This window comes from Mesoplodon bidens (assembly GCF_964165515.1).
Source record: "Mesoplodon bidens genome assembly, chromosome: 9".
Taxonomy (NCBI): Eukaryota; Metazoa; Chordata; class Mammalia; order Artiodactyla; family Ziphiidae; genus Mesoplodon; species Mesoplodon bidens.
Genome location: NC_138166.1, coordinates 56,039,886 through 56,052,886, shown reverse-complemented (window position 1 = coordinate 56,052,886; position 13,001 = coordinate 56,039,886).

Genomic DNA, 13,001 nt, shown 5'->3' with positions numbered 1-13,001 from the left:
TTGTGGCTCATGGGCTCTAGAGCGCAGGCTCAGTAGTTGTGGCACAAGGGCTTAGTTGCTCCGCGGCATGTGGGATCTTCCCGGACCAGGGCTCGAACCCATGTCCCCTGCATTGGCAGGCGGATTCTTAGCCACTGCACCACCAGGGAAGCCCCTAAGTTGCATCTTTGTTGAGGAAATGCAGAAGGAGGTCCCCATAACCCTCCCAATCCAAGGACTCGGCACAGGATTATGGTGGCAAAACCTCTCTTTCATAGCAGATATAAATACGGTAAAATGTCCATCCATTGCCGCCAGATCTGGCCAGCACTGATCAGTCCCAGGAGCAATAATGCATGGTGCACAAAACACTCACAGGAGAGGGAAGACCTAAATACCACTCAGGAATTACACCAGGGCTTCCCTGGTGGCGCAGTGGTTGAGAGTCCGCCTGCCGATGCAGGGGACACAGGTTTGTGCCCCGGTCCGGGAAGATCCCACATGCCGCGGAGCGGCTGGGCCCGTGAGCCATGGCCGCTGAGCCTGCACGTCCGGAGCCTGTGCTCGGCAACGGGAGAGGCCACAACAGTGAGAGGCCCGCATACCGCAAAAAAACAAAACAAACAAACAAAAAAATAATTACACCAAATGCTCATTGTTCATCTTTTGGCTATTTCTTTTTTTTTTTATTTTATTTTATTTTATTTTATTTTTTTTAATTAGTTTCTGCTTTATAACAAAGTGAATCAGTCATACATATACATCTGTTCCCACATCCCTTCCCCCATGCATCTCCCTCCCTCCCACCCTCCCCATCCCACCCCTCCAGGCGGTCACAAAGCACCGAGCTGATCTCCCCGCGCTCTGCGGCTGCTTCCCACCACCTATCTACCCCACGTTTGGTAGTGTATATATGTCCATGCCTCTCCTTCGCTTTGTCACAGCTTACCCTCCCCCCTCCCCACATCCTCAAGTCCACTCTCAAGCAGGTCTGTGTCTTCATTCCCGTTCTACCCCTAGGTTCTTCGTGACATTCCTTTTTTTTAAAATTCCGTATATATGTGTTAGCATACGGTATTTGTCTTTCTCTTTCTGACTAACTTCACTCTGTATGACAGACTCTATTTCTTTAAGTGTAGTCCATCAGCCCCCTGCATCAGAATCACCAAGAATGATCATTTGCAAATGCAGGTTCCTAGGCAGCATCCCAGACCTATACAGTCAGAATCCTGGAGATAGATCCTTGGAATATGGATGTGTATGTAATAAGCAATTGAGGGCATTCTTGTCCATTCTTCCAAGTATTTGCTCTGTTTTCCTTCACTGTATTTCAGACAGGGCCTATCTCAGGCAGAAACATGCAGTTACTAAATATGTTCAAATCCCTGCTTTGTGGACCCGCTTATGCCCCTGAACCTACTGTCCCAAATGCCTTCTGCAACCCTCGGCCCTGAAGATGTATCCGTGCACTCACACTGCTCCTGGGCCTCCCCTGAAGTTCCAGCCTGGACTTTTCTTGCCCATATGAGCACTCTCTGAGCATCTAGACCTTTCCATCCACTCTCCTGTCCAACAAAATGTAACTCATCTGTGCCTGATATTCGCAGGCTTTTGCTGTTCATTAGATGACATTCATCAATTTAACCTGATGAGGAATCCATGGTAGAGGATTAATGGGTAGGTACTTCTTACACTTTAGCAGTTTTAAAGGACATATTCTGGGACAGACAAGGAAAGCTTTGGCCTTCTCAATCACATCATTAGGTCTAGACTGAACCATTTGCTAGCAGATCTGAAATTCTCAGCAACTTTATCTCTAAAATGAAATAATAATCCCTATTTATTCCCAAAGTAGGGTTTCAAAGCACTTCAGAAACAGAAAAGTAGTATATAAAAAGAATTTGTTATTATGATTCATCTCGAGACCAGCCCTGATTCAAAGATATTATGGCCATTGTTTTCCTGATTTCCACTCTCCAGGCAGCAAGCAAAAAATTCTGATTAAGGTCCTTCCAGCCAAGTCTATGTCAAACATGTCCTTTGATTGGTGAGGGTGGCTGGAGCTCCCAGAGCTGGCCCTGCCTGCAGCTCATCCTCCTTGTCCTTCTCTCTCCTCACCACTAGACCTGTCACACCATGTGGATGTGGCCTACTGAGGGTCACCCAAGGAGTCGTACCCCGTTACTTGACAAAAGGGAAAACTGCTCCACAGAAGTGACAAAAGGTCCGAGCAGAGCTAAGACTGCATCTTCTCTCAAACCAGTACATCACACTGCTTTAAGGTCAGTTTCCAAATGCACCTGAAGATGGCTCTGGGACAAATTCATAGTCCTTAGGGATGTGCCTGTTACTGGCAAAGCCCATTAACAGTTCCCGGGAAATAAAAATAGTATCTAGGTAATGAAATAAAGTCTAACCTTTTTTCTTCGCCTTGGCGCTTCGTCTCGTTTCACTTGCTCACAGGGAGCCACGGGCAGAGGCCTCACACCAGCCCTTCAGCCCAGAGTGCCTGGTGCAGAACCGCCCTGCCGACACCTCGGCTCGGGACCGTGTGCAGAAGCGCCGAGCACGGGACGACTCGATTCAAGATGGCGGCGGCGGGCTGTGTGCAGAGAGGCTGCGCCCAGCACCGCGATGATCTGGAGCCTGAGGCGTGCAGCCGCGCCCACCCCTCGAGAGCTCCGCCCCCTCCTTCCGCTGCCCCGCCCTATAAAGCAGCCCTGCCCGCGGCCTGGCAGGGGGGGGTACTACTGCTCTAGAGCCGGAGCTTATCCCTCTCCATTCTCCGATCAAAAGAATAAAGCTTTCCTTTGCTTCTGAAGCAAACTTCGTCTTGTTCTACTGGCTTGAACAAAAATGGGCAGGAGGACCCTTGTTGGGGCCCGACTCGAAAGGGTCAGTAACAAGCCCATGTTACGGGGCCCAATACGTTGATTTCACCCCTTCTCCTCATTCTGTGCCTTTGGCAAAATTGCCCTTCCCAGAAGGCATTTCTTTCGGTGGTAAAAATATCTTGCAGGAGTGACATAATACATCCAGATGCTGTAGGAACAGAACCCACACCCTGTGTTTTGCTGGCCGTTATCTGAGTAGACTAGGGCTTTCTCTGGAGTTTGATGCCATGTTGACGTTTGGCTGCCGACTCACTGCCAAAAGCCTTCCATGTGGAGGAGTAAGTACCACAAATGGGGAGATGGATGGGTTGTTAGACTGTCATAGAGTCTGCTCCATACTAAGCTAGGTTCTCACATGGACTATGGAAAGAGATCTCAAAAGTCATGACTGACTCCTCCAGATAGATGGACAAGATAGGCCAACAGGGTGTCATTCAAGGAAGTTCCTTGAACTTGGACATGTTCAAGGAAGTTTTCTAAACCTGTATTTCAAAAAACTGAGCTCAAGCCTTTGACCTTTAGGTTATATTAGAACACTAAAATGGGCCCCATGGATAGTCTCTGTGCATAAATTGCTGGCACACTGGTGTTCTTAGCCTCAGAACTGCCTTGAATTTTGAGAAGTGCTAATTGAAATGCAATGCACATGTTCTTTAGCCTGAGCCAGAGGGAGAAATGTAAGGGCTGGACAAGGCTGTCAAATAAATATGATGCACAATAGCAACAGTGGTCATATGTAACTAGCCTAGTGAATTTGAAAACCAAATCTGAGAACATTTGGTGGCTTGATTAATTTGCTTTGCCTATTTGCCATCTGTTGTTATCTCCAGGAGGCCAGGGTGGGCAGCCCTGCTTGGTTCTGCTGACTTAGGCCAGCTGGAAACTCTCCTTCTATAGGGATTGGGGGGTGGGGTCTGCAAACGAACAGAGGTCCCTGGTCCCTGCTCTCATCTCACCCTGTGGCTGGGAAATCAGGTTTTGTATAAACAGCTCCTCCCATATGCTTCAAAACTACTTTTACATCACCTACCTCTGTTTAAAAATTGTGTCAACTCACAGGTTCACCTGTTTTATATCTTCCCCTTGCTGATGACCGAGGAGAAAAGTGAGGTCACCTGGTGACAATCAGGCAACTGTTTCTTTTGAGCTGAGCTACAGAACCTCACATTTGAATTTTGCCTTTTTTTTTTTTTTTTTTGGCTGAATTGGTTCATTCTTTTCACGGCAAAGCTTTTCATCAAAAGCCTTATGTAAACTTGGAGAGCAGGGCCCTAGGTAAACCAGCTTTGCTCTCTGAATTAGGTAATGAAAGTATTGCTCATCTTCCCCTTGTCCTGCTCCCCCCCATTCATACACTTTACTTGCTTCATTCATTCCTCAACAGAAATAGAACGAGTGCTTCATATAGGAGGGGCAGTGAGCTAGATACTAGGGATTCAGAAGTGAAAGCACAGGCCTTGGTCCTCAAGGAGCTCAACAGGCTAGTAGGGGAAGATAAAGAAATAAAACTATGCTACAAATATTATGATAGAGATTTATTTACACAGGATACTCACGGCAAAGATTTATGTCTGCCCACCAAGATCTATTCCACTCTTCTTCCCCAGTAATAGAGTTTTAGGCGAGTGTAGAGCCAGCTCTGCACCCCCAGAACTCCCTCCTGGGCAACTAAGCATGGTCATGTGACTAAGGTCTCCCCATCAAGAATACAAGTTGGAAATGTCATTTGCCACTTCCACAGCTAGGACTTAAAACATTGCACGTGTGTTCTATGCTTTCTTGCCCTTTCTTTTGAGCTGGAACGTGGATTTGCCTGCAAACTAGATTCAACTATGCAGAACAAAACGGTGCCCTAAGGGGTGGGGAGAAACAAGATAGAAGGAGGAACCCTGAAGACTGCACAAAGCAAATGGGCCCACTTATCCATCCTGGACTGTTTTGTGAATGAGAAAAAAAAAAAAAGATCTTTGTTCCTTAAGCCACTGTCTTTCTTATGACAGCTTAGTTTTCATTCTAACCAACACAACTCTGTGCTCTACACTTGTAGGACCAAAGCACTGTCTGAAATAGGGGAAAACAATTTATCTGAGATTATATCACACACTGGGTCAACCCACTTTCCCAGCACCTAGCACATGCTTATATCTGCTTATGCAGACTGACTATGGAAGCACTAGTCTTAAAACAACAGGTGCATTGAGTATTAAGGGGCCAGAACCAGAAGGAACATTTGAAATTACCTAGGAAGCACTGTATAGTGGAAAGGGTATGGGTAGTGGCATCAGAGAAATCTGGGTTTGAATGCTGGATGTGCTTCTCACTACCTTGGAACCTTGGGCAAGCATCTTCAGGCCTTCAATTTTTTTTTTTTTTTTTTTTTTTTTTTGCAGTACACAGGCCTCTCACTGTTGTGGCCTCTCCTGTTGCGGAGCACAGGCTCCGGACGCTCAGGCTCAACGGCCATGGCTCACGGGCCCAGCCGCTCCGCGGCATGTGGGATCTTCCCGGACCGGGGCACGAACCCGCGTCCCCTGCCTCGGCAGGCGGACTCTCAACCACTGCACAACCAGGGAAGCCCAAGGCCTTTAATTTTTAAAGAAATTTTATAAATAAGAAGAAGGAGGAGGAGGAGAAAACGAATATCTGTCTTGCAGCATGATTGAGGATTATAACAGACATAAAAGGCAAGCCCAGTGCCTGGAACACAGTAGCCTTCTATAGGTGATTATTATCATTAGCATTTTGCAGGCCCTGTGAGAAAAGAACAAAATACTCTCTCACTGCAGAGATCATTCTTTCCTGCACTCACTAAGCCTGCTATTGGCTCCGCTGAAAAGCTTGCCTGGGCTGAAGAAACGTATAATTTGACCTCACCTACAGAAGCAGGTATAAGCATATTTTGCTTTGAACCTTCCTGTACACATCTTCAAATCTAGAATAATGGACCAAACTAACTTACAGCACGAGGACAAATACATTTACTAAAAGCAGAGGAGAAGAGAGTCGACTCCTTGGTAAATTTATTTTAATGCCAAGTTTTGAATCACTTTTTCCTAGATGCCCATTTCACTGGATTATAAATGTGGCAAAAGCAGAAACCATGCACCATTCATGCCGACTCCCTCCCACTTAAAACATTTCACACCATGGCATGCATTCTGCAAACATTCAATAAATATTAAATGTCATATACTTTTACAGCTATAAAAGCCTTTAGAGATTATCCAATCTTGCTCTCATCTTTCACATTAATTTCTTCATCCACTCATTCAGTCAATATATATTTATCTGACAGCACTGTAATGTGCTGACAGATTGGGCTGCACAAGAGATGTGGAACCTGACATCACAACTGGGTAAAATGACTTGCTCAAAGTCAAGCTATTCGAATTAGGAATAGCACATAGGTCCCCAATGTCAGTGGTCTTCTTATAGTGTCTTGAGCACACCAAGATCTTGCTCAGTGGGACCTTTGGCTCTTTTAGCTCCCCACTGCCCCCAGATCTTTACAGGGCTGTCTGGTCATCCTTCAGGGCTCTGGTCAAAGAGACTTTGCTTGATCGTCCCAATTAAAGCCTTTTATATCTTCCTTTCCACAGCTGATGACAAAATCAGGCCATTCGTAATTAAAACAACCCTATGTCGAATATTCTAAAAGTTAAAAACTCAATGAATAAAAATATCCTTAATATTTTAGGCCCTCAAAGTCCTACTCCCCTGAAGGAAGACTAGGAAGACCGTGACCCCCTTTCTTCTTAAACTGTATCTAAATCTTCTCTGAATGTGGATATTTTACCTCGTCTATTGTGACTCCTCATTTCTTTTTAAACTGTTTCCAGGAAATGTTAATGCTTTTCAACATGTATTTATTATGCTGTGTGTATATATGTAACTATGTGTGTGTTTCCTCCTGAACAGTTTGTGGGAAAGTTACAGATATAAATATGTGAGTATGTATTTCTTTCAAAAAATCAAGAACATGCTCTCTTATAACCACAGTACAGTATTACTCAAGGATCCAATCCAAGATCATAAATCTCCTTAGTCTTCTTTAGTCTGGAAGAATTCTTCAGTATATCTTTGTCTTTCATGACCTTGACATCTGGAAGAATATAGGTCAATTATTTTGTAGTATGTCTCTCAATTTGGGTTGGTCTTATATTTTCTCAAGATTAGATTCAGATTATATCTTTTTGACAGGAATCTCACAGATACTATGTTCTTCTCGGTGCATCTTTTCAGGTAGCACACAATTTCCATTTATCCCATTCCTGGTGATGTTAATTTTCATTACTTGGTTAAAGGGGCTAGATTTTGCCACTGTAGTTACTATACTTTTCCTGTGTAATAGAAAGCATTTTGTGGAAATAAAATGAAAAGAAGGAATAAGTCACCACTTCCAAGCAATTTTGAAATCTGGCAGGGCAAATTCTAATAGTTTTCAAAGCATGGGAATAATCCTCTGGGCCTGAGGCTTTGCTCTTGGAGTAATTCCTTCTTTTTCTCGAAAGGTATCACATGTTTTCAGATGAGTAGGGTTAGGGTTAGGGGAATTAAGAGGTACAAATGACTATATCAACTAAATAAGCTACAAGGATATATTGTACACCACAGGGAATATAACCAATATTTCGTAGTAACTATAAATGTAGTATAACCTTTAAAAATTGTGAATCAGGGCTTCCCTGGTGGCACAGAGGTTAAGAATCCACCTGCCAATGCAGGGGACATGGGTTCGAGCCCTGGTCTGGGAAGATCCCACATGCCATGGGGTAACTAAGCCCGTGCACCGCAACTACTGACCCTGCACTCTAGAGCCCGCGAGCCACAACTACTGAAGCCTGCCAGCCTAGAACCTGTGCTCCGCAGTAAGAGAATCCACCACAATGAGAAGCCCGTGCACTGCAACGAAGACCCAATGCATTGAAAAATAAAATAAATAAATTTTTTTAAAAGTTGTGAATCACTATGTTGTACACCTGAAATTTATATAATATTGTACATCAACTATACCTCAATAAAAAATAAACAAGCAAAGATACAAATAAATAAATAAAAGAAGAAAAAAACAGAAAAGAAACATAGGTGGTGTCACCAAGTACTTTCAGCCTTAGCCTCCATACAGTGTATAACCCAAGACTACTCAGGAAGAAGCATGTAAATTTCTATCAGTCAAATTGAAACAAGGTTGTGCCAGGCTGTGTGTCTGTAACCATCGATGGCATCAGACACTGCAGAATAGTTCAGAACCAATCATGTCCAAGGTCTCTTTTGCCCAGGCTGCCACCTACCTGTAAAGCACGCCAACCAAGCTGACCTGGGTTTGCTGTTAGAGAGAACAAACACATAACAAACCCGGGAATATCCAGGGTGGAATCCCAAATTTTCGAAATAGGTATATATAACTCTCTACTCCTTTTGTCATGACCACTGACCAGGAGTGTACAAGAGGAATAAATCCTTCTTCAAACAGCCATGTTAAGTGACCAAATTGCCTTACTTAAGTATGTGGACCAGGAAAAGATAAGAGATAAAAAATCAGAAAACTTTTTTAGTTGATTTTTAAGATTGCCATTCCAGCGCTCAACAATACTGTGGATGGTACAGAATATGGAATGTCCATCAAATTCTTTGACTATTAGCCCATTGTTGGATGGTCTTTGCAAATGATCCAGAAAGCCTAACAACATATGACACAGTTTAGTTGTAAAGGCCACAGTGAAGTGGCTAGAGTTGGCTAATTGGACTGGAATAGCAATACCATACTCTGACAAAATGTCAAAGCAGAGAAGCAATATCGGGGTCAAAGATTCAATGTAGTCAATCTGCCAGGAACAGACAGAGCTAATATTCCATGTAACGTGGCCTCCATCACCACAGAACAAATAGGCCAAATTTTTGCAGGAGTCACTAGTCTGGTATGCAGTGGAAGCTTCTGCATCCATGAGAAACATCCTTTACAGTGTGCCCAGTCTGTGACGGTGGATGTGTTACCATGCCCAGTACAATGATGAAACCAGATGGCAATAGGGGCTATCTTGATCAATAGCCTAATTCTAGTTCATCTGAGCAAAAAACAGACCTTTACCATCACCCAGGTGATGTCTGATGGGCAGACACGATGTGTTTACCCAGTTCATGACACAAAGAGGAATATCTTTAATCTACCAGTCTTAGTCTTCCAAGTGGCAGACCAACTGGCTAGGCCATTGATAAACAACCCAAAAGTCATTAGGGGTCCTTAAGAGTGTTGTCCAAGGCAAAGGTGGTTTAGCACATTGTGCTGCATTTGGTCTTCCAGAATTGTCATTGGGGCTGGATGGCTGCTGCCACCTAGTGAACACCATCAACTTTCAACTTTGCTGAACCATCAGTGAGCTGGATAACTCTAGTGAGACCACAGACTTGATTATTCACAGCACAGCAAGCACCATGAGTGTTAGCATGCTTACCGGGTTCCCCTTGTCCCCAAATCCCATGAGAGCAATGTGAAGTACCCAGATAGGTACCCACATATGAAGCTGCAATACATGTATATAAAGCATCATTACCAATTAGACATTCAGCAGTGGAAACCACAACAGTACACTGAATTGACCCAGGAGCCCCACCCAGTAGGCCACTTTAGCTACCCTTCCCTGCTTCGAATAGTGCCCAAATAATGAAGTGTGCTGTGTTATGGGAGAGAAACACTTACCTTCAAAAATCTACCAATTTTATAGCAAGTAGTAAGCAAGTTCGCTTTTTGCCCCAGAGGGAGATGTTACCTCGTCCTTCAAAGTTGTTCACTGCAGATACAACCCTAAGAAATAGCCTGGGTTAAGAGAGGTCAGAGTCTTCCATTCTTGGCATACTCAGCAAGATGCATAGAAGCAGGAGAGACCTATGGTGGTGTTTCTCCCAACAACAACCACCCCTCTGGAGAAAAGTAATAATTTTAAAAGGTCTGCACTGTAGCATTCATTTACCAATTTCCTGGTTTAAATACTCCCACCATGGCTGACTTCAAGCTACCACTGTGACATCATTCAAGTCAGGGTTGGGAAGAGATGAATCACCACTTGCTAAACCTCCCATTGGTAATTCTTATTTGAATCAATTATTACTGTGATTATTGCCCTTGACTTTGAAGTACATATTTGAATCTTTTATTAGTTCTGTACATGATTTCACATACTATTATTTCCCTTTTTCGAAATGTATTCCTGCTTAGCTTTTCAAGTGTATATTATCAACTTTTTATAGTTTGTTTACATGTAGTACAAGAGCCTCCCTCCTCTGAGGATCCTAAAATAATTTCTGGAGAAGTCTAGGGGAAAATATTGGGTTATCCTCATAGATTAAAAAGAACCCATAGGGGCTTCCCTGGTGGCGCAGTGGTTGGGAGTCCACCTGCCGATGCAGGGGACAGGGGTTCGTGCTCCGGTCCAGGAAGACCCCACATGCCACGGAGCGGCTGGGCCCGTGAGCCATGGCTGCTGAGCCTGAGCGTCCGGGGCCTGTGCTCCGCAACGGGAGAGGCCACAACAGTGAGAGGCCCGCGTACTGCAAAAAAAAAAAAAAAAAAAAAGAACCCATAAAATTGAAATGTTGAGCAGTGGGGTGTGAAAGTTCAAACCTCTGGTTGGTAGTCAATCCCTTGCATTTCTTTCTGTATCTTTAGTAAACCATCAAACCCATGTTTATAAATTTCTGAGTCTGTGGTCATTTTCTCCAACATTACCTGGTTTTAATTTTCTTCCTAGTATTTATTACTCTCTTAAATTTCCTGCCTTTTTTTTACTTGTTGATTACCTTACTGCCTTTAGAATGCAAAAACAAGAATTTTGTCCATCTTGTTTACCACTTTATCCCCACACCTAGAATAGTGCCTAGTGTGTGAAAGGTAGTAAATATACAATCAGCAAATGAATTCTGCTTCCTGTCCTAGTACCTATTCCACCGCATTAGGCTGCCTCTACATTCAGTCACTTTTTTGGATGGTGCTCACTGCAGATAGCAATCAAACTGTCAAATAGAAGCTCCAAGTGTTTCCTTTATAGTTAAACCTTGATTGGGTTTCAGGCTATCTGATATCTCAGTGCTGCCACTCATACACTAAGTCAAATAAAACAAGTCATCAAACCTTTCCATGCCTCAGTTTCCCCATCTAGAATGCTCAAGGATCTCTGAAAGCATGGCTTCAGTTTTCATTGTTGTCTCTGGGACCATGCAGTGCTGAGTATGTTATCAGTGGGTTTTCATCTCATTTTGATAATATCTTTGCCTCTGGAGGGTGGTGGGAGAAGAGATGAACAGCTGTAGTCTTGTTTTACTGTCACCAGTGGAGTGATTCAGAAATTCTGAAGATTCTTTGAAGGCAATTTCTCAATTTCTCTTCAACCAGGATTCAAACTATTCTTCTGACATGTATCCCAAACTCATCCATTATTTCTTCTATAAAGTGGGGCCGATAACACCTACATCACAGGGTTGTGGTGACGGTTAAATTAGATAACCTAAATCAGTAGTTCTCAAAGTGGGGTCCCTGGACCAGCAGCACCAGCATCACCTGCCAACTGCTTAGAAATGCATATGCTTGGGCCCCACCCCATACTGAAGCAGAAACTCTGGGGTTGCCCAGCTGCATTGGTTAAAAAGCCTTCCAGGTGATTCTGATTTACATTAAAATTTGAGAACCACTGACAGATGAAATCAGTTGACACTTGTTTGACCTTCAAGTGTCTGCTTTTCACTTATTCATTCAGATTTATTAGCCACCCAAACCAATACCAGATAAGCTGCAGAACTATCTGTCCTCACCCCACTTGGCAGATGTGAACAGTGGGTGGGAGACTTGGGAGTAGACCCTGCTCTAAAACCCAATTATAAACACTTTGGGCTGCTTTTGCTCTTGTCCACAATTATTGCAATTTGACAAAATTTTACCTTCATGTTTATATTTTTCTTCCTCCTATCTTTTTATTTGTCAAGGACTTGGTTCAATAGACATTTTGTGCTTCCATGAGTAGCTAGATGGTTGCCTGCACGGCAGATTTTAGCACCTCGTGGGACACAAATAAAAGAGCACAGGCCTCAAAATCAAATAGCCCTCAGTTCACACCATCTGGATGGCACTGGACAAGTTAGTCTTGGTGAAGCCTGAGTTTTTCAAATGAAAAATGGGGTTAACAACAAGAAAAGCCTCCATTTATTGAGTATCTCCTAGGTTCCAGGAACTATGCTAGGCATTTCACATTTGATGTATATTACCTCATTTAAACCAAAACCATGAGTTATGGGGTTTTTTCTTTAATCATATCTTATTTAAATACTACTAACATTTTCAACATGATTTTGCAACATTCAGGGCCCATCATTTCCTTTTTCAATGTAATTAAATGATAGTAAAGACACTTGGTGGGAAAACAGCACCTAATTAATAACTAGCTTTTCAGCAAACTCTGCTAGAATGCTTCAATACCATGAAGTGAGTGATATCAGTTGGAAAAATGAGGCTAATTTTGCAGCAGTTTTAAAGAAAGAGGAAATAACCTTTAATAGTGGTATATCTGTACTTTGCGGTAGAAGTTCTTAGTTCATACTTAATTAAAAAGCAAGTTGCTCTTGAATGTTGAAAATCCTGGAAGAGTTTTTTAAAGTAATTTAATGTAGCATTTTATGGTTGCTTTTGCAGTTTAGAATTTGTGATGGATATCGAGGGATGTATATGCCTTCTGATCTCTTAGATTTAATCAGACACTCACTTGCTTGCTTGCATAATGGTTTATGGTACCTTTGATGATTTGCCGCCAACCTACCACTTTTAATAATTTACTGTAAAAGCGTTTAATTTTTAATGGACAAGAATGGGTAAGAGGTAACTTTTGCATTGGTAAGTGCTCTCCTGAAGACTGGAAAAAAGGAACAGTATGTTTAAATTCCAAACATTATTGAAAAACATGAGTCTTTTATTACCAAAGTCAAATGCATAATTGAAAAACATACCTAACACAAAATTATTGTTCATGCCTTATTTAACCAGAAGATAGCATTGCTTTCATGATGCTATCATGAGGACATTTTTTCAAATTCTCATTTTTTTCTTAACTTCCATGCTGTTTTCAATATTCTGTTCCACTAGATAAA